The sequence below is a fragment of the Lygodium microphyllum genome, chromosome 18 (genome assembly GCF_053477565.2).
Source record: "Lygodium microphyllum isolate KBCC chromosome 18, Lygodium_microphyllum_v1.1.10, whole genome shotgun sequence".
NCBI classification, from domain to species: Eukaryota; Viridiplantae; Streptophyta; class Polypodiopsida; order Schizaeales; family Lygodiaceae; genus Lygodium; species Lygodium microphyllum.
In genome coordinates, this window is record NC_141152.1 from 93,163,371 (window position 1) to 93,188,439 (window position 25,069).

Genomic DNA, 25,069 nt, shown 5'->3' on the forward strand with positions numbered 1-25,069 from the left:
CTGTCTTGAAAGCTCTCTCCCTCAACATCAAGAGTTTCTAGCAATTTCTCTTCATAACCTATAAAGTTCTTATCATTTTGACCCCATGCTACAAGGATTGCCAAGCAGTAATCTTCTCTAAGATCAAAAAGGTGTTGAATATCATTAAGCAATACATATCTCTTTTTGTTGATGAGATAACTAGGAAATATTGGGACACATTCAAGAGGACCTGTTTCAATCTCTAAACTCAACTCTATCTCCTTTTCTTCCACTTTTGTAATATTCTCAATTTTAAACAAAGCAACATCAAATCCCTGCACTAACAGGTTCTCAATATCGTCCTGATACATTTTTCCCTTCTCTTCAACTTCTTTATCTTTGCTTACAATATCCTCTGTCTTCTTCTCTTGTACTGTATCTAAAGAACAACTATCCATATATTGAATATATACAAGAAATTTGACATCCTTTTGTACAAGAAGACATTGATGCTGATTTTGATGAAAAGGGCAATATGCTTTCCACTTCTTGAATTCCTCATCAATAAGGCTAAACCTTGTTTGCAAAGTTGTTCTAGCAGCATTCATAACTTCCATTACATTGCTATAATGGACAAATCCCTCAATCTCTAGCCCTTCCACATGTCTATCATAAAACTCCCTAAAATCCTTCAGTTTATCTTTAAGATCCTTCAAGAGCTCTTGCAAATCAAAAAGAAAATTGAGCATATCTCTAATGTAAAAAAATCTAGATGAATATCTAGTTGCATGAAAAAAATCAAAGAGCTTTTCATCGCATGTATCCTCCAGGTCCTCTTCATCCATTCTCTCTAAAGAAAAATTTCTTTTAGTCATCCTGATTATTCACAAAACCAAATCTAGAAAAAAAAATTAAATAATATACCAATCCACATTTTCTTATATCCAAAAGACTAAAGAAAGATTGCTAAATTTTTTTAGTCAAAACCTACAAGGGACTGCCACTGTATTTTGACAAATTTAACGTGTTTGTTATGTCAAAGATTTAGAAATGCAAGATGAATGAAGTGAATTCACCCTTTATGCAGTAAAGAAAACATGAAATTCCACACCTCATCGATCAAATTTTGTTTTACATTCATGATTCATGAAACACAAAAACACTGATCTAAATCGCTTCATAGTTCATAAAATTGCATTTCACATGTCATTTAAACAAAAAAAACTTGATGAATTCACGAATTATACATATGAAAATTTTGTCCAAAACAATGTATCTAGAACATCAAAACCCATTGTTTAACATCAAAACCCCATCATTGATAGAAAAACCAAGTAAAACCCTTATAGAATTGCCAAGTTCTTGATGTATCTTTCTCCTCTTAAACCAACAAACACTGGTCAATGTTTAACAATGACACCTTATTTTTTATGTCAAAATCCCTAAGATATCACACATGGTTAATTGATCAAAATACAGTGCCTTATAAAAAGTGAGTTGACTACTTGAGCAGTGGGGAGGCATGTAGTTTCATGTTTCATTGATCAATTTTTATTTGACATTGAAGACTCATGAAACATGACAACAAACTTTGAAAACCCTTTGCAAATGGTAAAATAGCATTCCATACGTCAGTCAATCATTTTGCGAGAAAAGTTACAAATTCGATCATCTTCAATGTCTCAAAATTCAGGATTGCGAAGAAGAAATGACAATAAAAAGTTTGATAGCTGAGATTTGCAGTCATGCTATTGAGAATAAATGGTTTTTTGTTAGAATACGCTTGGTTTGGCTTGCGATACTTAGAAGATAAGTAGCTTGTCGAAGACAAGAAAAGATATGTGAAAGAAATATTAACATAAACCTGACCTTGAGTTGTTATATATATATATATATATATATATATATATATATATATATATATATATATATATATATATATATATATATATATATATATATATATATATATATATATGCCAACGATCACTGCACATTTGTTCAAGAAGTATAGTGTACTAATTTGGAGGAGATGCGCTTAAAATGAGAAAGGCAATGCTAAGAATTATCTTTTACCTTTAAAAAGTGGAGCTATAAAGGCACTATCATGCCAAAAACATAAGTGACATGTGGAACAACTGACCAAGCAAAAATGATATGCCCGTCACATGTGTAAAATTAACTACGCATTACAATAGCCACATGGGTAAACAAAGATCCTTTTAAACCCAATTTCTAATAGTAAAAGAGTTTTTTCGAAGAAAAAGCTCTTTCTATGCTCGATTACACCAACACAACACTAACTTGGTCATAATGCAAAATCATTCTGCAGCGTAAGGCGACTAAAGAAGGTCTCATCACCTAGCATGCGTACAAAGCCCTTGAAAATGTAAGTTTTTAAACAAATCTAAGCTAGCTTTGAATCACTTGAACAAAACTTTCGAAATAATCCCAAAAATTCCCAATGTATGAAACACAATTAGTCATGGCTCTTACCATGGACAAGAGTTATTTCGTGTTTCATACGTAGTGAGGAATGCAAGTTTCTTCAAGTAGAATCATGAATCAACAGAGCTTGATCAAACAGAATGATAATTTATTAATGTTCATAAGAGTTAAGTGGATAAGATTTAAATATTATTGATGTGAATATTCAAATAGATTTCTTTCAAGGGTTGAACTCATTGAGAATAAGATGTGAGATTTATAGAATGACAACTATTATGTTGTGAGACTTGTAAAACTTCATGACATGAATTGTCTTTGATGAAATATGTATCCAAAAAATAAGTGACATATGAAACACGAGAGGGTGTTCGTTTCTCTTGTCCAGAAGGTCTTTGCATTTCATACATCTTGTGCCTGCATTGTTTGTTTACTACTGAGTGATTGTAGATAATAATATATCAGAGATTTGGAGATTTGTCCTTATTTTGATGTATTATTTGTTTTCATGGTTGTTTCTGATGGCTAGAACTAAGGCCACTTCAAGGAAGCAGAAATTGATCCTAGAAGTCTTGCTTCAAAGATCCATAAGTCCTCCAAGCCTTCCAAACTTACAAGGAAATCAAAGACAAGGAGAAGGTTCTTTTAGCATGTTAGATGCCTAAAGGAGATTAGAAGTGCAATGAAGACTTTGAATAATGCAATTCCAAAATTGTATTTTCAGATGCTTGTTAAAGATATTTGTGACAAGCATAGTCTTGATAGTTTTAGATGGACTAGGGCAGCTCTCAACTGTATTCACAAGGCTAAATAAGATTTTTTGATTGAGTTTTTTCAAGATTCTTATATATGTGCTACTCATGCACATAGGCTTACACTTATGGATAAAGACATGATAATTCTCATGAGATTGAGATACATGTTTTCAAAGATCCTTGAGCCAGTTCCCCTTTCTGATGTGAATACTTTCAATATTTTAAGTGTGCATCCATATAGAAAGGAGAAAAATGATCCAAGCCTTAAGGTTGAAGATGTCACCCAAAAAAGGACACAAGACAACATGAGAAAGAGAAATCCACCACAGAAGAGTAGGCAGCTAAATGGAGGGAGTATACAAGAAAGAAGGAAGAAGAAAAGGAAGTAGAACAACTCCGATCAGTTGAAGAGGAGCTATTTACCCTTCTTGAAAGGGCTGACCCTAAGGGCATTTACTTGGTGATATTAACAAAAGATCTGATATGGTATTTTTTTACTCTGACTATGTTCAACTTTTCAAGAATAAAGTGAAAGAAGTAAATGAATGTATTCTTCTTGCAAGGATGAGGTATAGTATACCAAAATTTGTTTTTACTCACTATATTTTTTTAGCAATAGACTTTCATATTGATGCTTACTATCTCCATTTCTTTGCTAGGTGTGTAATGCATGAGCTCCCCTTTGATATACAACAAAAAATTGAGGTTCTTAATCCATCTATCTCATACTATATGAGAAGTGAGCTTGATACAAGTGCATTTGACCATAGGTTCAATTCAATTGACTTTGAAACTTTGGAGGTTCTTCTAATTTCATACAGTGAAAAGTAAATAATTTGATATTTTGTTAGATTTTATGAGATCTTGTTTTGCTAGATTATTAAAATATGATTGTTTTCAATTCTCATTGGAGCCTAATTGGAATAAATTGTGTGGAGAGCATGATATAAAAACTTACTTGTTTGTTATTAAGTTGGAATAGAAATAAGTATGCTAGTTCAATATCTTCATTTTGTAAATCCATCCTCACTTGATGTAGCTTACATGATGATCTAACATTTAGGATTTCAATAATGTCCTCATTATACCAAACATCAAGATCCACTATAGGATCTTTGCTAAAATTATCAAGATTTTGGTCTAAAGCAACCAAACTACCACCAACATAATGTCATCTACTATAATAAAAGCTAAGGATGAAATTTTGAGTAGCAATCATATATTTACAAGCTATAGAGTCTTGATCTATCTTACATATAAATTTTCCTTTTGTCCTAGTGTCCCATCCCTCATCAACAAATTATATAACACGATCATATGTTAGTCTCTTCACTGAAAGCATGGCCTTTGATCTTCTTATCTCAGCATTAGAAAAGAAGTCAACAAATACATTAATAGGCATGAACAAAGTAACTTTGCTTAGCCTACTTGAGATACTAGGTTTTAATGCTCTTTGTATCTCAGAAAATATTTTACATCTATAGCTCTCACTAGTAGCTAGATTTAGCAAAGGCCACTCAAAGCTTGAAAATTTGAGCAAAGGAAGGGGGGATATTGATCCCCATTGACTACACTGCATGGGGAGAATATAAGAATGATCATATAAGAATATTCCATTAAGCTCTGTCTTCTTTCTACCTTTGTACATCTCTTCTCTAATCGAGCCGTGCATCACATCAACAATAGACTCGATTGATTGCCATTCCTCAAGATTAGAGAGATAGACATCTACAAGACAAATGAATAAATGTTATAATGGAAAACCTTAAACCAAGTTCAAGAAAAGAAATAATTTAAGAATCAAATTCTTACAACTTGGTTTATGCATTGGAAGTTTTGAACTTCCCGATTCAAAATATAGCTCTGTATGCATAAACACATGTTACACCAAAACCTCCTTTATGCTATTCTTATTTACTCCAAAATTGAAATCTTGGATTCTACCATTCCAAGCAGAGATGAACATCCTCTTATATCTTTGCCTTTTCTCACGTTTTTCCTATTGCATAGTGATCCAACTCTCTTTGCTAATGATTGTAGGAATCCATCTTCCATCTTTTTGGAATGCGTTAAACACTGATATGGATGTGATTTGGGAGCTTGGATACCTTGTTGAAGGTCTAATTTCTATCTCCATGGCACAGAGAGAGAGAGAGAGAGAGAGAGAGAGAGAGGACTAAGCTACCACAAAGAAGGGAAAAACACGAGGGGATAAAAGAAAGGAGGAAAAAATAAGTGCCGATGGAGCCCCAAAAGGAACACCAAGGAAATAGGCAACAACCATCATTTTTATCTTTTTTATGATCTCAACAAAGAAAACAACACCAGGAACAAAAAATCTTCACGCAGCTTCATAGAAATAATTCTCCCACGGCTTTAACTTTAACAAAGTCCATCATTCTCTTCATATTCTTCATAAAATTCTTTGATAGATATAGAAAACACAAAAGAATACTCCACTTTGAATGGAATGATATCACATATAATTCATCTTCAAAGATCTCTTGGATTTCTCTCACAATCTCTTATATCTAGATACATTATTTTGCATAGAATTGGCTCTCTCTCTCTCTCTCTCTCTCTCTCTCTCTCTCTCTCTCTCTCTCTCTCTCTCTCTCTCTCTCTCTCTCTCTCTCTCTCTCTCTCTCTCTCATCAATAGTACATCATCTCCTCACTACAATACTCAATAATCACTCATAATAATCCTTCTTTGGTCGTGGATTCCCCTTCCAAAAGGTGTCTGATATGAAAGGTCACCAAAGCCACTACAATGACTCTTCATAGCTCATCACTGTCACTTCACTCCAATCTTCCCTTGAGTCTTCAACAACAGCTTCTTCCACTTCCTTGAGCTCTTTTGAACTTACATCCACCTCTTTCCAAGGCTAGAAACTTTCCCAAAGTCACACAAACATTCCATAAAACACTTACAGAGGCATATAGAATAGAACAAAATAGGAACATAGGCTCTATAGAAGCTCAGCAGAGGGTTAAAAAAGGTCAACATCTCTTTGTTAATGTAGCCACTTTCAATTCCACCAAAATGGAAGTAGGTTCTTGGGTCTTCTGTTGGGTATTCGGAGTAGTTTTCACAAGAGATGGACTTGGACAGTCTTTTGTAGTGTGGCTATCTCCTTTGCATCGATTGCATAAGATCTTGTAATCCACAAACCTTCTAGGGTTTGTACAATTTGGTGAGACATGACCATTTTCTCCACATCTATAACACTCCACCTCTCATCTCTGGTCATTATCAGACGGTTGTCCTTTGTGACTCTAAGAGGGAAACCTCCTTGGACAAAAATTAGGGCAAAACTCCCTAGGCTTTGGTCCAATGTCCTGCGTTGGCATTTTGGATTCCAGCAAGTTGAATCTTGCATCTTCATCTTTCTTTCTTCTTTCATGCATCTCTTTCAGAGAGTAGATATCCTTTGCATGGTTCTTCCTCAAATAGTATAAATAGAAGGATCCAGGAATGGCTAGTTTTCGAGTACATTCAGGCTGGATGTCTTGCTTGATGCCACTTTTTACACCATGTATTACAACACATCACATCTCTCCCACCTCCCGCAAGAGTGGATATATTAGCGGTATTCACCTTCAGCGTCTGTAGTTGTTCTGTAATCATATCCATAAGCTCTTTCTTGATACTTGCAACTGAGTTGGATAGGTAATCCTTTAGATTTTCACCTCCTGGAGTACTTGTGGTAGGGTGTTTGGGAAGCTTCTATTATTACTGCATATACTAGTTGCGTTGATCCAGAGGGTCCTTTGTTCTAGTTCTAATTCAGAGCTCCTGTTGAGACTTGGGGTTGTTGATTCTAGTGGATAGGATTCCACTATTGTTGAGTCGCCATTGGAGGAACTGTTTGAGGCCACTACTGTTGTGGTTGAACTATCATTTGAGGCACTGTCGTCTACAACCATTGTAGATTAGGTACACTGTACTGTGGCACTGTTTGCATATGGGAGTAATGGTGCACAAATCGGATGCCGTAAGCGCGCGTAGTGAGCGTCAGAAGGTCCCCAAGAATAAAAGAATTTTACTTTTTGTACACAAATCAATGTAGAAAGCTTGCACGACATGAATAAGAGATCAATTGGGTGTAATCTCCCCCCACGCCTTGTGTGAGCGCTCCACAAAGCATGTATTTCATATATTAAACATCTTCAAGCTCAAATAATAGCCCAAATTACAAAATAGCACGCTTTAGCTTTTGAGTTTGCTTTTGTGCCAAATAAAATTAAAGCTAATGGGCGCCCAAGAAGTTAGGCGTACCCAAATACAATGTCCAAATACAAATATCTAAATCGTGCACCCGTGCGCATGCAAAAATAATAAATAAATATCAAGCGCTTTGATAAATAAGCGCGACAAAATATAGGCGCCATGCCTAAGGTATGCGCCCATCAAAATATTGACGATAACTTTGAATACACGCTATCCTCCAATGCTTTCCACTGCCACCACTGCTATCTCTACACATCAATTGAAGCATTCACAATCATTGGTAAAATAATGCAATTAAACCAACAAAAGTGAATACCTAGCAATCTTCAGCTACATAAATAAATTGGTTAGAAATCAATCCTAACCTTAATTTATCACAAGTGCGCACTCTAAACTCATAAACGTTTATTAATTTAAATATGCTTTTTACGGAATCACCTGCTATGAAATCACCCATGTACACATAAAATTAACAAAACGCCCGAAAAGGATAGGCGTCCCCATCAACTTCTCGCACAAAGAATCCACTTTATGTATGAGCCTCGGTAATAAAAGTTTATGGAATCCACCGTAAAACCTCACGGAATCCACCGTGGAATATGCCTCCTGGCATTGAGTAAGGGTAGGGAACTATCCCTGGGACTGCATTTGGAGGGTATACCATTCATGGCATGGAGGAGGTAAAACTCCTCTTCTTGAGGTCATTGAAAACCTTGCTTCAACTTCATCATGTAGTCTTGCACCTTCCATTGCAGCTTGAAGACTGACTGGTCTTCTCAATTCCATGAATTTGCGAACTTCTAGTTATAGGCTTCTAAGAAAAACTCCTTTCTGGATGTCTTCATCCAAATGATGGTTGGTTTCCATCTCTTCAGTATGGATTTCATTAATGAAACATAGGCTTCTACTCGTTCTCCAGAGGATTGGATTAGGCTCATGAACTCCTCTCGTATCGGCTCTTCAAAACCTTCATGCCCGAATTTAATGATGAGGAAAGCTAACTTCAAGTTGTCCTATGTGCCAAAAGTTCTTGCTACTTGTCTCTCATACCACTGAAAGTGGCAAAAAATATTGCTAACCGATGTCTCGGGGGGGGGGGGGGGGGGGGGGGGGGGGGGGCACTCATGAATATATGTATATATAACATGAGTTCAAAATAAGGGATTTTTAAAACACTATTTTTATACATTTTTTACATACAGAAGGGTATCATATAGAGGGGTTACTTACAGATTGAATAGAAAAGGGTTGTATTTTATTCAAGAAAAATTCACAGATTAGGATATTTATAAATAGACCATGAACGCACATTATATAGAGAATATATATATGGTGAACCCCTCAAGACCGATGCTCGGGGGTTTTGGCATTGTCAACCACACATGCTACCATAAAATCTACTACATGAAGATCAGGATCTTCATTGTACTCTCCCTTAAAAATGGGCAATGGGACAACATTTGCTCGCATGTCATCAATATTTCGAGGATAGATTTGACTAGGATGGGGACCTTGAATCGCCATGGGGACTTTTGTAAAGAGTGCTTTTAGGGCATCAAAGAAGGCTTCTGCTCTGCAAGCTTGTTCTTGGCCTTGATTTTTGCCTTCTCTCTTCTCATGTACCTCTAGACTCATTCTAGTTCTTGCCTCTTGATTGTGTCATTCATCAGGGAATTGGCTCCAACCAGTTGGTCTGTACTCAAGAGAACAGAATAAGAGGGGCTTTAGTCTCTGTGGGACTCTCTGGCCAACATTTCTTCTACTTCTTGCTTTTCTACATCTCTAAATTCAACTTTCAGACCGCTACAAAGGTGGAGATATTCTGAAGGTATCAAAACTCATTCTTCTGAGAATCGTTGTTGTGCCATCATCATAATAATGCCAGCTTCTGATGGTTTCAATAGTGTATGTTGTGAAGAATACTCTATCCACCAACTTCCAGTGGGTTGCTAGTTAGACAAATAGGAAATTGTCAGTACACCATGTGTCCCATGTATCCTATTGTTGAGCATCCATGAAAAAATTCCAACTCTTTTCTTTCTTGTTTTTGTGAACTTCCACTGACTATGACTCCTGAAGCTTCTTCACAATCTCCCACTTGATAATGTCTGGAAACTTCTCAATGAATGCCAAATCTCCCATGGATGATAATTCTCTTTGTTTCAGCACTTCAATTTATTCCCAAACAAATTTCCATTAAGATGCACGTCTTTGTTGCTTCAATTGAAAGAGGAAATAGTCCACCACATAGAGCTTGCATCATGATGGTAATATGTTTCCACCATTGTGGGATGGACTTCTTGTGGAAAGTGGCTTTGGTAATGAGAATCTCCAATTGTTCAGTGGTAGAAGGAACTTTGCAAACATCCATTCAATTCTTCTTTTCTTGACTGCTATTTCCTTCATTTTCAGCCTCTTCTAATTGTTGATGTGGTAGTATTCCCCAGCTGCACACCAAAAACATGGAGCCCCAAAAGGAACACCAATGATATAGGGTTTCTATTGTAAGAAAATCTATATTCTAACATCAAAAACCATATTTTTCATCTTTTTTATGATCTCAACAAAGAAAACAACACCAAAAATAAAAAATCTTCACTCAGCTTCATAAAAATGATTCTCCCACGGCTTTAAATTTAACAAAATCCATCATTCTCTTCATAATCTTCATAAAATTATTTTATAGATATAGGAAACACAAAAGAATACTCCACTTTTAATGGAACGATATCACATATGATTCATCTTCAAAGATTGCTTTCTCTCACAATCTCTTATATGTAGACACATTGTTTTGTATAGAATTGGCTATCTTTGACTCTCTCTCTCTCTCTCTCTCTCTCTCTCTCTCTCTCTCTCTCTCTCTCTCTCTCTCTCTCTCTCTCTCTCTCTCTCTCTCTCCATCAATAGTGCATCATCTCCTCACTATAATACTCAATAATAACTCATAATAATCTTTCTTTGGTCGTGAATGCCCCTTCCAAAAGATGTGTCTAATATGAAAGGTCACTAGAGCCACTACAGTGACTCTTCATAACTCATCACTGTCACTTCACTCCAGTCTTCTCTCGAGTCTTTAGTACCTACTTTTTCCACTTCCTTGAGATCTTTTGAACTTACATTCACCTCTTTCCAAGGCTATAAAAATTTTCCAAAGTCACATATACATTCCATGGCACACTTACAGAGGCATACAAAATAGAACAGAACATGAATAGAGGCTCTACAAAAGCTCAACAAAGGGTTATAGAAGGTCAACAGAAAAAATTAGAACCACATAACTCATACTAAAACCATTCCAAACCATCAAAAACCATTCAATGAGCTTTCAAAAAACCTCAACCTTCATCAATCATTACTCCATGCTTCATATAGAAGAAAATCAGAACAAAAAAGAAGATAAACAGAACCTATCAGAAAGCATTAGAACCTATCAGAACATCACAGAGCCTCCTATCTTTATTGAAAATCTTCATGAGCTTCCAAAACATAATCAATCTCATCCAAAACACTCTCAAACACTTCCAGAATAATTAAATATAATTCTAAATCCATCAAAATTCAACCATTTAATCTTCAAAAATAACAAAAATCAACAAAAAAAACCTAGTCATTTCAACATTCAACAGCCAAGCCAAGCTCTTTTTAAATTTGAATTTAGATTAAACATGCCATTATCATTAATCTAGACATATCATTAAATAAAAGTTGCTGGGACTGTATATCATTAATGCAAATAATGTCATAATCACGAATATAAGAGGCTAAAAATAGATATTGATAATACAAAGTTGTAATATTGTTATATATATATCTTTTTGTAAAATATTTTTTTTGTATTTTTTAAAATAGAACTTCTATTATGGAGGCTCTACTCCTATTGGTCTAGAGTACACACACTCTCTCTATCTCCTAAAAGGCATTTTTGAGACCTCGAAATCTTAAGGGAAATCTTAGCTTGGCCTTGGTGGTTTTGAGTTTTATGTGTTTTTCCTAGATTTGAAATCAAATCTTACAAGAACTCTAATTCTTCTACATTCAAAATCATTTATGGAGGCTAGACTTTGTAGCTACTATGTGTGCAAGTTGCTGCCATGTATCATCATTGATGCTAGCTAGTTGATTTGGACAATTGCCCTCCAACACTATGATGTTTTGTCCCATAGCTTCTTTGGTCATAATAGAGATATTCAATTGTGAAATGTGTTAAAGAAGGTTAAGGCTTCCTTTTAAGGCTAGGGTCTTTGCTCTCAATGGGAGGCAAGATTTCGAATCTAGGATGAGAGTTTTAACTCCTAGGCCTCCTCTTGATATTTTGAGTATTTTTTGGCCTTTTAGTCCATTCTTCTCGATTGCTACTCGCTAAGTCTCATTCTTTTTTTTCCCAACCAATTTCCATGAATGTTTTGTGACAATTTTGAAAAACATGCATGGACCATCATAATAAATGATTGCATATTTCCTTAAATTTCAAAGTATGTTCAAGTGCATTCAAATGCTTAATGCACAAGCATGCTTTCTTTCTTTTTCCACAACTTGTGAACTCGTCAATCAAGCTACACTACAACAAAAAGGCCTCATAGCTGCACTTTTAGACGCGATTTTTGAATATAGAGAAAATCTTACAGGCGCGTCTATCCGCCAGTCTATTTGCGCGTCTACTGTGTCGCGTCTATAATCGCATGTATGAACGAATTTACACGCAAAAATAGACGCACATATACACGCGTGAATACATGCGTATAATAAACCAAAATTACTATTTATTTAATTCATTTTGCGCGTCTATTTGGCAGTTAGATGGGCATATAGACAAGCTTATAGACGCACTTTTACAAGCACCCGTAGACGCGAACGAAAAACAAAAAAACTTCTTTTTTAAAAATATATATTTAATTTCTTTTTTAAATTTGAATTATCTAGCACGTGTACTCTGCACTGTAGCCGCGCGTATAAATGCGCATTTTGTGCAATTTAGACGCGCGGATAGATGCGCAAAACAGAACTGGAAAAAAAAACCAGAGAGCATCCACATGCTCTCTGTTTTTTTTTTCCCCCCTCCCATACATCAAATTGTGCATTTGGGAAAAAGACAATGGATCTAAAAGCACGAGAATTGAAAATAAAAGTCCATGTATTCATTATAGATCAAAAGCATTTACATGGGCAGTTTAAGTGCTTGCTACCTAAAGCGTGGCCACAAGCAGTAGGCTCAAAGATGGATCATACATATACAAGAAAATAAGGCCATAGAGGAGGTATGGTGCTCCTCTACGAATCTGAAGAAGAAACATCTTCGCTAGTACCACCATGGCTACTAGCGTCGATATCCCCCTCCTCGCTATGCTCCACATCCGGGGGTTCGCCTACACACACAAAAGATCAAGGTTGCTTACGTAGACATGGTGGAGAAAAAGTTATAATTAGCTATACATTTAATAGGAAAGTAAGAAAAACATACCTCCTCTGGCTGTCGAATCCTCATAGCCCGGTTGTATTGGTCCTTAGTGATGAGACCCTCCTCATAGAAGTGAAGCCATGTGACTACGCGGTTATGGCCTCAATGGTAACCTACCTCTCTAGGAGTAGGTATCCTACCAACGATAGTAGTTTGCAAAACAATTATGATATATACAAACAATTATGAGACACAATATATTAGAACAAATTATATAAAGAATTGAAAGAAATATAAATTTTAAAAAACTAAAAATCAAAATATACTTACAAACTCTGCCTTCACGACTCTCTGCCGCCCGATCCGTAATGCGACGATCCCATTGTTTCCATTTGGATCCGTCGCGCCTCTGCGTACTGGCGACTCTTCACTTTCTCTACTGCTTTCTTCTTGGCTTTCTTCCACTCTATGCAGTGGCACATAGGTGGTTGGCTATAGGCTCCATGCCCCTCCTCCTGCCTCCGCAGTGAGTCCCTAGCGCATGTCATGAGGTGGGATCTTTTGTTGTGAAGCATATCCCTCACTTTTGTGTGTCCCCAATCATCCGAGAATCGCTGACCCTCAGGATTTGGGTACCTTCTATGGATAGCCCTCAATACCTCCTACCACAAGCTGCTTTTCTGATTTTTGAAGGCAATGAAACAATCTTTATACGTCGCATGCACGACGCTTCTCATGTATGCCATTACATCCCTTCCTTCATCATCATGGAAGATACCACCAGCATCTGTAACTCTATAACACTAGCGTACAAGCTCCTCTACGTGATCTACTGGTGAGGGTGATCGCTCGCCACCTCCTAGGCAACCCCCACACAAGCCTCGTCCTCCCCCTCGACTCTCCCTCCTCCCTCTCTGTCGACTACCCTCTGCCTTGCTGGATGCATGTGCTTCTACAGATACTTGTGCTTCAGCCGATGCACATATAGGTGCTGCACGTGGAGTACCTGCATATGGAGTACTTGCATGTGAAGTACCTTCATGTGGAGTACCTGCAATTGGAGTTTGGGAAGTAGTGCTAGGCAAAGATGTCAGAGGCGTTCCAGACATGACACTGAACACCTCATCCACTGTGGGAGAGCGACCAAGGTGTCTGGTCATCCCTCCCATGAAGTCTTCCCTACTAGGAAAACCTCCAAAAAATGCATTGACCCCCCTGCCAAATGAGGCCAATGTATCATTCATGCAATCCAAATCCGGGTCATTGCTAGATGAACCAGGATATGACATCTGCAAAAAAAACACAGGAAAAAGACAAATTTATTTGCATACAAAAAATCATATATTACCTACATTTTCAAAGAGCTTTCTTTAGACATTGAGCATAAAACTTAAGTGCTAATGCTTCTCATAAACAAGAAAACTGATAAACACAAGTATGGGATTGGTCATATTCATCATTGCAAAAATATATTATTTTTTATCAGAGCTGGGAGAGCTGGCGCGTGTATAACCACGTCTAAATTGCAGGTTAGACGCGCCTGTTCAGCGCATCTATATTCGCATCTGAGATGTAGTATAGATGCGCTGTCAGACGCATATTCCAGGTCAATCTGCGCGCGCATGTATCATCGCGTGTAGATTGACATGCACACACGCCAGCACACGCACTCTAAGACGCGCCCTGAGATGCAATGAGAGGAAACATTTTTTCGCGTCTATACCTGCGTCTACACTAAAATGTAGACGCGCTAGCAGACGCGCTCAGTCGGCTGATTTTAGTCCGACGACCGCCATTGATGATTTACAAAATGCAATACATAATGGAATCAGAAATCCTAATACACAGACAGAGCAGAGAGAGAAAGAGAGAAACAAAGAGAGAGAGAGAGAGAGAAGAGAAAGAAAGAAAGAAAGTTATATTAACGTCTTCTAAAGACCAAAACTGGCCTATGAGACAAACTGTGATACAACTGATGAGGTCCAGCTATCCAAAATAAAAGTGCTGAATGAAAAGCTAAAAACTGGAAACTGAAAATATGGTGCTGTGAGTGTGATAAGTGTCGTGTCTGTGTATGTGCGTATGTAGCTCTGGTACTCCAGATAATGGCTACAAAAGGGGAACAAATGTCGGCTGTGATAGGGGAACAACTGTCGGCTGTGATAAAGTGGTGCGATGTGTATATGTAACATATGTAGGGAGATATACTATCCTGGGATGTAGTAGCAGTCGTCGAAGTCTCTAATAGCAGGTGATCCCTCCTGGATGCAGGATGTGGTACATCGACGGTGGAGAAAGAGCAAACTGGAGGTCTGAGATCCAATGTGTCGAGTGTCGTCGGATCTCAGTCTGCTGTCAATGTAGATCAAGAATCCTCCGGATCTCCTATTGGTGTGGCTGTGGGGTCCGAAACCCACGGATCCTCGTGCGGCGTCGGGTACGCTGGTCCTCAGCCTGCTGTAGTGTGAGCCCGGAGGTCTGGCTGTAGGCTGGTACAGTAGCTCTCACTCTGTCTGTCTAAAAGAACTGTGTAATAGTTGTCTGGGTGGGCCCCTCTTTGACTAGGACCCGCTGTGTGCTCTGCTCTCTGATGTGCCATGCCTCTCCCAAAAAATGGCCAAATGATCTCTGATCCACATCAGTCATACATCCCTGAAGTGAGCTGCTCAATGTGTATCTAGATCTCAACTCTGAGTATGCCGAGCATCTGAGAACAAAATGCTCCTCACTCTCCACCTCTGATCTGCAAAGGGGGCATATCCTCTTCTCCCGTGGGATGACACTGGCTCTGCCACTCTCAATCATAAGCTCATGTGATGATACCCTGAGCTGTCCAATAAGAACTCTCAATCGATGTGGCATATAGATATGCATATATCTCGTAATCTCTATGAATCCCTACTCTGATATGCTCAAGAACTGTGTATAATAATGTGCCATCTTCGATGGCAGTGGCTGTGCAGGGCTGACCCATGTCCTCTGTATATAAATATGCCATATCTCCTACCTGATGACTCTGTTCCTCTCAGAGAGAGAGAGGGTGTAAGTGGGAGCCTGAGTATCATATAGAAGAGGTGGGAGTCTATCAATGTCCAGCCCATGTCTGTCAAACCAAGCTCTATTCTGTGCATACCATGATGTGGTATCCCCCGCTCGAGCCATCTCTTGAGATGCCATATATGCTCTGTATGCAATGCGATCTCTGTCCATATCCTGAAATCTATGTAGGAAGCAGATTGTCTGAAATAATGCCTCGACTAGCATGGGCGGTGTGGCAAGCTCTGCTTGCACAATGTCATGTGGGACTGAGGCCTTGCTGCGAATCAATCTAGATATCATGATCACCTGAGGTCTCTCCATCAATGTCCATACATAATCGGAAAGGCATGGCCCCCATATAGCTGCTCCATACATCAGTGCTAGAGTAACTAGAGTATCAAAGAGCCACCCCTTGGTGCGGGGCTCCTAGAAATGTGCCTGATGACACTGTCGCTCCATAAGAGCCAATGCTGAGTATCCTCTAGTGAGACGGTCACGAGTTGCCTATGTCATCGAAAAAATCCCTGAAGCTATTGTAAAGGTGACTCCCAAATATACATATGATCCAGTGACCTCAATACTCCCTCCTGCTGCCATGAAAATACTCTGTCTGCGTATCTAAGCTGATGTATGGAATATAAGAACCTTGGTTTTACCAAGGTTCACTGTCATGCCTCTCTGTATGCAAAAATCATCCAATGCTAATAAATGCTACTGTAATCCTTGAGCTGAATCTGAGACCAACACAATGTCATCTGCATATAGTAAGATATGAACTGTGGCTCCACTGAGATCTATACCTCCACTGGCTCGCTGTTGAATAAACTCAGCTATCTCATCAATGTATAGCCCAAATAGAGTCGATGAGAGTGGGCATCCTTGTTTCACACCAATGGTGCTCACAAGGGGATCTGATATACTTCCCGGACATCTGACTCTGCTAGTAGCCCGCTCATATAGTGCATAAATACCCCACATCATGTCATCATCCACCCCCAGATCAAGTAGGCGTCTGAAAAGCCTCTCTCTCGGAACCGTGTCAAAGGCTTTGCGGAAATCCACAAAGCAACAATACAATCTCTGTTTCTTCACTCGTGTCTGGTCGATCAAACAACGGAGAGTGAAGATGTGGTCTATGGTAGAAAATGCACGTCTGAACCCTGCCTGTCCGAGTGCGCGCATGCACTCTCTCTCTGCCAGCGTGCTGAGCTCCTCCTCCATCACCGTGCCATAAAGTTTGGCCAAAACTGGCCCAATCATGATGGTCCTATACGTGTTAGGATCCATAAGATCCCCTGACTTGTGGATAGGTACAATGGTGTGCTCTGTCCACGAGTCAGGGAACCCCTCAGACAATGCACGGTTGAAGAGGTGAGCAATGAGTGGAGCCAATGTGTCTCTGCCATATATAATATGCTCTGCCTGAAGATCAAACTGGTCTCAAGCACGGCCATGCTGTAACCGTGAGATAGCATGTTTCACCATACTAGTGGTGAAAAATGATGAAATACCCGGTCTCGATGTACATGGTGTGGGTATCAGCGGCTGTGCGGGTACATGATATAAACTCTGTGCGTATCCATGCCATACTGCAGGGTCATGTATCGGTGTGGGTGAGCGTGGTTCTCTGATCTGCCTCCATACCTCTGCATAATCTCTGCTCATAAGAAGGTGGTATATATCCCAATATCTCTCCTCCTCCCATTCCCGCTTTTTACGGCAGGTCAAGCAGTGCATGCGTCTCTGCGCTTGTCTGTGTGTGATCTCTCATGTAGCCTCCAAATCACGTAGTTGTCGACGTAGATCTCTCCACTCATCATCATACTACCTGTTCTATGGCATGGTACTGGTCCGAGGGGGGTGCGTGTATGTGTGATGTGGAAAACTGAGTGTAGTAGAATCATGCAGAATGCGTGTGATATCAGTGGTGGTCAGTGTATCAAGGGGTGCGTATGGATCAAGTGACGTGATGTGCTCCTCCAGATGCTGTGAGAGAGAGAGAGAGACTCACCTTGGGTGTTTGGTGTGGCGGGTGCTGGCACTTCTTCCTTCTCCTTCTTCCTCTCCTTGGTAAGTTACCCTCTCTTGATGCTTGCTTGCTTGCTTGCTTCTTCTTCTTGTTCTCCTCTCTCTTGTTCTCTCTTTCTTCCTCTCCTTGGCTTTCCTTTTTCCCTTCTTGTGTGTTTGAAATGAAAGAAGAGGTGAGTCATGAGGAGGTGAGGCATGAAGAGACTAGGTGAGGCATGAAGAGACTGCATGTCGGCTAAACTCAAGCTTCAGAACCGCAAAAAACGTAGGAAAGGAAAGGCGCAGTTTGAAAAGAAATGATTTAAGTATGGTTTGAATTTTGACGTGTGTGTCTATTTTTGCGTATATATACGCGTCTATTGTTCATGTAGACGCGAGTATAGACGCGCAAATAGACGCTAATATAGACGCGTACGTAAACGCAGATATAGACACGCATTTAGGCTTTATCATAATTTTTTGTTTTTAAGATAAGTTTTGATAGTGAATTCTTATCATAAGTTTTAATGTATTTATGATGATTTTTGTGTATTTAAAATTGAGATCTTAGAATAATTAATATGCTAGCTTTATGTTTTTATGTAAATATATGAATGACAAATATTTTGATGTTGTCATGAATTAGGTTTAATCATGTCGTCATCATCACCTAGTGCGGTGCATGCTGATGAGTCAATGAGCACATCCTCAAGTGAGGATGAAACATTGCATCTTCATAATCGAGATGCATGGCTACGATGAAAAATTAAATGCATGTGTGATCGTTGTCGAGGGTGTATTTTTCGAGCACGTCGAATTGCAATGTCACACCTCAGCTTGTATGGAGAATGGGACTGAGAAAAATCACTAGTATTCATTGTTTTTTTTACCATTAAGATTGCTAGTCTATGTTACGGGAATTATATATCAATGTACATGAAAATCCCTTTTGTGGTTGAGCAGGATGTGGTGCCACATCCTCAGATGCTCCCTCCCGGGCGTCGAGAGGCTACAAAACATCGACGCGAGGAGGCAGAGTCTTCAAGAAGAGTAGAGACTCATGACCATGATAGTAGCCCTCATGAAATGCCCCATCAAGACATAGAGGATGATATTTTGGACAACATGGTACACCATCTACTTTCGCAACCGGTTCAGGGAGAAGGTCACTCTACGAAGCCAGATGATCCACTATATGTAGCATCATCTGCTCCGTTGTACGAAGGTTGTACGTACTCCGTTCTTCGTGCGTCCCTCGAGATACTTAACTTGCAAACAATTTATGGATAGAGTAATGTCAGTTTGGATGTGTTATTGAAGTAGGTATCAATTCAATTTGGCTTATGAATCATAATATTAATTGTTCTATTTTGAAATCAGACAGAAATATATGTTGGTGGTTTTTTAACTCACTTTTAAAAATATATGTAGGTTATTATCACAAATGCTTCCAAAAGGAAACAAATTTCCAACTAAGAGAGAGCAAGCAAGACATTACTTGACATCTCTGGGAGGCCTCGATTATGTCAAGATCCATGCATGTATCAATGATTGTGTCTTATTTCCTGGGATTCATGAGTTCGCACGAGAGTGTCTTGTTTGTGGCGAATCAAGATACGAAGTGGAGATGAAGTCAATGGATGTTCCTCGTAAGGTTTTGTGATATTTTCCAATTTTTCCACATATAAAACTTATGTTCAAGTGTAAGTCTATTGGAAAGCTCATGTCATGGCATGCTAGTCATCGTTCAAGTGATGGAAAATGGAGGATCCATGCAAACACACCGACATGGCAACATATAGATAATTTGTAGCCCGTTTTCAAAGAAGAGCCAAGAAATTTGAGATTTGGTTTAGGTATGGATGGAATCAATCCATTTGGCATCAAAAGCACATCATACAGTGTATGGCCAGTGGTATTGGTGAACTATAATATTCCTCCATCCATGGCAATTAAAAAGGGACATGTAATGTTATCCCTTTTGATTCCTGGAAAGCACAAGGTAAAAAACATGGACATTTACTTAGAGCCTTTGATTGAAGAGTTAGAAATGTTATGGGAAGGTATCGAGGTGCAAGATACAAGTGCATCTGCATCCTCTAGAGATTTCACATTGAAGGCCATATTGTTGTGGACCATGCATGACTTTCCAGGATACGGAGAGTGTTCAAGTACATGTATATAACTCTATATTTGAAATTCAAGACTTGAATCTATTGCATTTTATTAATTCACTTATTTTTTCAGGTTTAACCACATCAAGATATCATGCATGTCCTATTTGCGGTCCCTCTCTAGTTTCTTCTAGGCCGGCACGTTTAAAGAAGGTTATCTACGACACTCATCATCGATTTCTTCCTATTGACCATTCCAAATATGTTCTCCCTACTAATGGAATGACTCCACAATCTCTAACCATTCGAGATTGGAAGGAGAGATGGATTAATGCCGACAGCCACCCTCCACTCGGCATGAATCAGTAAGAAGTGCATTTCTCTCGATTGACTTTAAAGTATTTAGCATTATGAATTGTTTACATAATATATTGTTTATTTGTTAGATTCTCTATATTTTTTCGTCTTCCGTACTGGACTGAACTCAAGATCAATCACCTGTTGGACCCCATGCACATATTCAAAAATGTTGTATCTACATTATGGGATCACTTGATAGGGGCTCGTGATTCAATTAATGTAAGGGAGGATTTATGTAACATTGGTCGCATGAGACGAGCCTGGCCACGCATTGGACCCAGAGGAAAGATTGAGCTACCCATGCACCTTGGATGTTGTCAAAGAACGAGGAAAAAATAGTGAAGGAACAAATATATAGCTTTCAAACACCCACAGGATGTATGAGATGTCTCAAGGGAGCCTTCATAAAGAAAAAGAAAAGAGGTGTGGAGCAACTATCTGGTTTGAAGTCCCACGATTGGCACAAAATGATTCAAGTAAGGGTATCTCTAACCATGAATATAGTAATTAGTGGAGTAACTATGTGTAAACTTTGGGGTATGATGACTTTTTCCTCAACTAATCATTTGATCTATGAATATTTTTTACATTCAGTTCATACTTCCTACTAGCATATCCCATTGCGTATCCAAAGATGTACGTGATATCATTTACAATATGGGAAAGCTTGTGAGGTGTGTATACATTGTATTTTTTCATTATATATCTTTGAATTTCTACACAAAAATAAACAATTCTCAAATACATCCTAACAGATACGTGAGCTCGAAGGAAATTGATCCAAACACATTGCAAGATGCTCGAGTATTATCTGTTGAGGTGGTTTGTTTGGTGGATGAAATTTTTCCTCGATCCATTTTGACTACTCAATTACATTTACTCGTACATTTGGTTGATGAGATCGCACTTTGTGGGGGGTAGTTCATGTAAGGTGGATGTTTTTTCTTGAGCGCTTCATGAAAACCTTGAAAGATTTTGTGAGGCAAAAATCACGGCCTAAGGGAAGCATGGCTGAGGGTTGGTTAGTGCAATCATCCCTTGTTTATATCTCTGAATATCTTACTGAAGTGGATCCCTCTCAACCACGACTATGGAAAGATGATGAAGACTTGAGGATGGCCTCTATAGTACCTCAAGGAAAAGGAATGAGTAAAGTGCTAACAAAAGAAGAACTTCATAAGTTAAATAGTTTTTGTGTGCTCAATAGTGATGTAATGAGCAAATGGGTGACACTATATAATGAAGCAAGTGCAAGAAGAAAAAGCGAAAGACAAGAATTTTGCACTAGATATGGACGTAATGTCTCATTTCCAGATCATTTAAATGCGCTCCCACATCATATTGATATAGATTGGTTATATGAGGAAATGGAGAGAATGGAAAAAGAGGTGGAAATTAATATATCTCAAGAAGAGTGAAAATACGCACGAGGTTGCTTATCAAAGGTGAGACATACTATCAATTAATTTGTTTCTATAAGTTTTATTTTATATAAATAATTGGCATGTTTGATCTTTTATCTTTTACTACTAGTGCACATTATTCAATGCACTTTGGTGTGAGGGTAAACATCTTCGAACTCAACGTATAGATGAAAAGAGAAATACCCAAGATTGTGGTGTCCTTGCTCACTTCGAGAATGCCAATGGTACCATGGAAGGTTATTGTGGCTTGATCCAAGATATTCTGAAGCTTGACTTCAGACGATTCTTTATATATGTACTGGATGTGAAGTGGTTTAGAGAAGTGGTAACAAATGGTGAGCATTGCTCAATCAGACGTCATCCAAGTGGTTTTGTAATCATTGACTCTACAAAATTTCACCAAAACAAGAATGACACATTAGTACTACCTCAACAATGCGAGCAGGTATATATGCAAAGGCTAATTTTTTAATATGTATACATGTGATACATATACACAATATAATAAGTATTTAAGTTTCTTGCTTTTGTTTTTCAAATATAGGTTGTGTATCATCCAATGGTAAGCAATAACCGATGGTGGTATGTCATCCCTATATCTAATCGTTCAAAACCAATATATGGTAATATTACCGACATGGAGATAGCAAATGACAATCCAACAATTAATGATGATGTGCATGATGACACCATAATGGATGATATGCGTGATATAGTACAAGATGAACCTCGCGAGAATGTTCAAGGAAATGCAGAAGAAGACAATAATGTGATTGTCGATGATATTGATGAAGTTATTGAGCAATATAGCAACACATCTGATAGTGTGATAGACTTATTTGTTTCGTTACCTCTTGGTAACATAGACCTAGAAGTAGATAGTTTAGCAAGGGCTGATCTCATTGAAGATGAGATGGATCATTCCCTGTAACATACTTAATTTGCTTAATGATTCAATGTGTATTCTTAATTCTATGGTTTTTATCATGCGCACACGTGCATACTCAAGAATCAATAGTCAAGTTTAAAGCTAAATTGAATTTTCCATAATAAAAAGGAAGTATTTTTTATCATCTTCAAGTAGAGAAATTACCATATACATATTGCAATGCTTGCTACTAATTGTTTTCCGTCGCTTGCCACTAATTACTTATATCAGGCTTGTCAACTGGAGGAACTGCCATTCATTAGAGAGCAATGAAAAAGTAATTATTAGCTCTATTTTTTTAATTCAATGATTCAATGTGTATTCTTAATTCTATGGTTTTTATCATGCGCACACGTGCATGCTCAAGAATCAATTTCAGGTGGTTAAATAATTATTAACTTTGGTTTTTTAATTATATTAATTTCAATTTTAGGTGGTTAAATAATTGTGCATCTGCTGGTGCGTCTATATTGGCGTCTATTTGTGTGGATATATAGACACAAAATTCGCATCTATTTACACGCACATATAGACGCAATGATAGACGCGCCCGACTTTGCGCGTCTATGCCTCATTTCTGTTGTAGTGCTACCTATAACACACTAGACAATCCGAGCATGAGTCAATCAATGTTGTTTCACTTGTCCAAATGAGTGTTACCTTTTTCTTCCTTTATCTAGCTTCAGATTCCCTTGGTTCCTTGTTTTTGAAATTTTGGTTGAATGTTCAATCCTCAAAGTTCACCTACACAAAGATGTTTGCACATGCAATGGTGTTATCTATCTTATATGCCCTATGTCCATGTGTGTGTGAGTGTGTATGCAAGGTGAAGAATGCCTATGCATGTGCACGTTAGATCAATAGTATACTTGTGCACTACAAGATGGAGCTAATTAAGTGTGTCTAAGTGCAAGGCCATGTTACAATGGTATAGTTGCTAGTGTAGAAGTGTGTGCTAGGTGTGTACTAGGATGCCACCCTAAACTAATGCAAAGGATGCATGTGTGCACTAGGTACTCTAAGATGCACCTAAATGTTGGTGTGCTTGGTTGTGATTAGGTCCCATGTACCAAGTGGTGCACTAGTGTATTGTGATGCACTTATGTGTATGGAAAGGGTACAACTATGCAATGTGGGAATGCAATGTTGCTAAGGTGGGTGGTGGACTAGGTGCACTAAGAGAGGCTGTCTCTTAAGGTGAGTGGAGAATGCTAGGTGTGAGGTTAGGTACAACAAGGTGGATGTTACATATGCATGTGTTTGCCTAAGATGTGTAAGAGGTTAGAAGTGTCCCATGTGTAGGCTACGTGTGTAGTTTGAGTGCCTATGTATTGTATGTCTATGTGTGTGTGGATACGAGTAGCATGCATGTATGTGTGTGTGCAGTGTGTGTAGGGTGTGTGCACATGTAGTGAGTGTGTGTATCTATGTGTGCATATGTAGGTGTGTGATGTGAGTCTATGTGTCCATCACATGTGTGTGTGTTGTGTAGGTGCATGTAGTGTGTGTCTGTCGTGTGTGCGTAAAGTGATGTGTATATGAGTGTAGTGTGTAGCATGTAGCATGTGTATGTGGGATATGAATCTATTCATGTGTCTATGTGTGTGTAGGATGTGTAAAAAAGATGTCAATGATGAAACCCTCTTGATGATTTCTGAGTCTGCATATAGTTCTTTGTCCAATTTCCCTCCAACTTTGAGCTACTTGATTGCTACACTCTTGCTACAACCTTCACTCCTAGTAGAAAACCCTTATGAACACTTACAAAATCGTATTCTCTTATAAGTTCAACCTTGAAAAGTCACTAGTTGTAGTGACCATTTCCAAATTTTCCTTCTCCTATAAGGTTGAAATTTGCAAAGCCACTAGTTGCAGTGACCATTTCCAAGGAGGATATTGAGCTTATACAAATGGATGGCAATATTTATTTTTGCATGGAGATTGCATAAGGCTATTTGTATGCTTTAGCTAGTGCACTTTGTTATGAAAGGAAAGGAACAATTAGTATACAAGTTTCGCAAGATCTTACATGGACCAAATTAAGCTCGCAAGGAATGACATAGTAAGTTTGATGTCATTATGGGCTCCAAGTATCCATTAGGAGTGACACTAATTACTACTTATACAAGTTCCACAAGATCTTACATGGACAAAATTAAGCCCACAACGAATGGTATAGTAAATTTGATGCCATCATGGCATTCCAAGTATCCATTGGGAGTGACACTAATTACTACTTATACACATGGATAGATATGGATGTAGCCTTATGATCTTTACTATTTATGTGTATGCAATGCTAATTTCTAGAAAGTTGCTCATGGATATAGGTGGGTTAAACAAAACATTACATGAAACAAGTAGTTATCATTGTTACCCTTCATGTAAACACTAGGATAGACCATG

The 25,069-nt window shown here is 38.3% G+C and overlaps 1 pseudogene; it reads right to left on the reverse strand.

The window, feature by feature from the left end:
• Nucleotides 1–16,541: 16,541 nt before the first annotated feature.
• Nucleotides 16,542–17,672, reverse strand: LOC148021159 (uncharacterized; annotated as a pseudogene).
• Between the last annotated feature and the right edge of the window lie 7,397 nt (nucleotides 17,673–25,069).